Raw genomic sequence first — 2,865 nt, 5'->3', positions numbered from 1 at the left:
ATACCTCTTTCCAGCCCCTCCTTGCCTGTAAAGTTTCTTTTGAGAAATCAGTTGGTAGTCTCATGGGAACTCCTTTGTAGGTAACTGTCTCCTTTCCTCTTGCTACCTTTAAGATTCTCTCCTTATCTTTCATCTTGAGTAATGTAATTCTGATGTGCCTTGGTGTGTGCTTCCTTGGGTCAATCTCCTTTGGAATTCTCTGAGCTTCTCAGACTTCCTAAAAGTCTATTTCCTTTGGCAGATTGGGGAAGTTCTCCTTCATTATATTTTCAAATAAGTTTTCCATTTCTTGCTCTTCCTCTTCTCCTTCTGGCACCCCTATGATTTGGATGTTGGAATGTTTAAAGTTGTCCCAGAGGTTCCTAAGCCTCTCCTCGTTTTTTTTTTGAAATTTTGTTTCTTCATTCTGTTCTGGTTGAATATTTATTTTTTCCTTGTCCTCTGAACCATTGATCTGAGTCCTAATTTCCTTCCCATCACTGTTGGTTCCTGTACATTTTCCTTTATTTCACTCTTCATAGCCTTCACTTTTTCCTTCATTTTGTGACCACACTCGACCGTTTCTCTGAGCATCCTGATTACCAGTGTTTTAAACTCTGCATCTGATAGGTTGGCTATCTCTTCATTTCTTCATTGTATTTTTTCTGGAGCTTTGATCTGTTCCTTGATTTGGGACGTTTTTATTTGTTTGTTCATTTCAGCATGCCTGTAATGCAGCAATGGGTGGAGCCTTAGGTATTTGCCAGGGCAGGGCAAGCCACCCCATAGCTTCCTTGTGGTGCTGTATGCCAAGGGAGGGGTCTGAGAGGGAACAGTGCCTCTTGCTTGGCTCTCTACCGACTTTCAGTCACTTCCATAGCTACCCACAAGCAAATTGGGCCTTTCTGGTGCTGATTCCTGAGTTGGTAGTTTTGTGTATTCTAGGACCCTGTAGGTCTCTCCAGTGAACTCTCTTCTGAGACTGGGAGTTTCTCCAGCCTCCTCAACCTCCACAGGTTTTTTCAGTCAGAGGTTTTGAGGCTTTATTTTCCCACACTGGAAACCTGGGTTGTATGGTCTGTCTTGCTCTCCAGTTGTTCCTCCCAGTTTATTTGCACTCAAATGCGGGAGCAGCTGCTCTGCCAGCCACCACCTCACCCAATCCACTGCCATCACCTTGTGAGCCCCAGGCCTCCAACCTTGGTCTTGCCGTGTTCCTCTCCAACTGGCTGTCCATCCCCTTCCCTCCTACTGGTTTGAATTAATATTTCTTCTTTAACTCTGTGGTATCAGACTTATATACAGTTTGATTTTCTGTCAGTTCTGGTTCTTTTTTGTTTTCAAATTAGTTGTTGTCCTTCTTTTGGTTGTACAAGGAGGCATAGTGTTTCTACCTATACCTCCATCTTGGCTGGAAGTCTTCCCAAGTCTATATTCTTTGCAGGCTATGTGAAAGACTTGAATTTTTATTTAAAAAAAGAAAGACAAAGGAAACTTTTCCACATTATCCACATAGGGAATCATATATCATTGTTCTCCATTCCCACTCTAACTTAAAAAGAAACTTGAACAATATTTGGAGCTCTTAATGTTTTGCAAATGAAGGAGGAGGATGTCCCCAGATTTCCTGCAGTAGGATCCAATTCAGGTGGCACCAACCTTCACTTCCAAATGGAGCAGTACATTCACAAAAGGCAAAGTGATGGTGTCTACATCATAAATCTGAGAAGCTTCTGCTGGCAGCTCAAGCCACTGTTGCCATTGAAAACTTGATGATGTCAGCGTCATGTACTCTAGGAACACTGGCCAGAGAGCTGTGCTAAAGGTTGCTGCTGCTACTAGAGCCACTGCTATTACTGGCTGCTTCACTCCTGGAAGCTTCATTAACTAGATCCAGGCAGCCTGCTGGGAGCTGTGACTTCCAGTGGCTACTGATCCTAGGGCTGACCACTAACTTCTCACAGAGACATCTCATGTTAACCTGCATACAATTGCTCTGTGTCACACAGGCTCTCCTCTGCACCGTGTGGACATTGCCATTTCTGGCAACAAAAGGGAGACTCATTCAGTGGCTCTGATGTGGTGGACGCTGGTCCAAAGTTCTGCACATGTGTGGCGCTATGTCCCATGAACACAAATGGGGGGTCATGTCCTATCTCTATTTCTACAGAGGTCCTGAAAGATTTGAAAAGGAAAAGGAGGAATTTCAGGTGAATGGATTGCCCTAGTCACTGAGTTCACTGCTGTTCAACCTGTGGTTGTAGACCAGTCTGAAGGCTCAGATGCCCTCTGAGCCCATTCAGCAGTTTCCTACTGAAGCCTGGAGTGCTCAGACTGCCACTGAAGACTGGTTTGCAACCCACTGCCCAGGTCACTGTGTGGGTAGGAACAACCACTGAGTGGTCCTAGATTGTTCTTCCACAAAGTCTTAACATGGAAATAAGGTTGATGGAAAATAAACATTTTTTAAAAGATAAAAACAAAAGTAAACAAAAAAGATAGTAAATAATTTTAAATAGAGAAAAGACAGTCATAATATTTGAGTTTTTAGAAGATTTTTCTGATTGCAAAAAGTAGATTATGGCAGAATTGGGGAGGCAAGAATGGATTAGGAGAGAGATGGTAGCCTGTTGCAGCAGGAGAAACTGCAGCATGAGAGGTGGGTAAATGTCAAGACTCCCTCCCAGGTGTCTGGTCTGGGTGTTGGATGGATGGTGAGGAAGAGAAGATGGGAGGCCAAGTCCGGACACAGTGACTTGGAGACATCCAAGTGGAAATGTTGACAGGGTCAATTGCATGTGAGTCCCAAAATCAGTGAAGATATATCTGAGGATCATAAGAAAATAATATCAGTTAAAGCCATCAGTACAGATGAAGTCAACTAGA

The 2,865-nt window shown here is 43.5% G+C and overlaps 1 pseudogene; it reads left to right on the top strand.

The window, feature by feature from the left end:
* Positions 1–1,554: 1,554 nt before the first annotated feature.
* On the top strand, positions 1,555–2,388 carry LOC119059613 (40S ribosomal protein SA-like; annotated as a pseudogene).
* Positions 2,389–2,865: the final 477 nt, after the last annotated feature.

Source organism: Artibeus jamaicensis, unplaced genomic scaffold (genome assembly GCF_021234435.1).
Source record: "Artibeus jamaicensis isolate MK-2021 breed Jamaican fruit bat unplaced genomic scaffold, CSHL_Jam_final contig_335, whole genome shotgun sequence".
Taxonomy (NCBI): domain Eukaryota; kingdom Metazoa; phylum Chordata; class Mammalia; order Chiroptera; family Phyllostomidae; genus Artibeus; species Artibeus jamaicensis.
The sequence above is the reverse complement of the archived record's forward strand: the minus strand, read 5'-3'. Positions and strand labels throughout refer to the sequence as shown.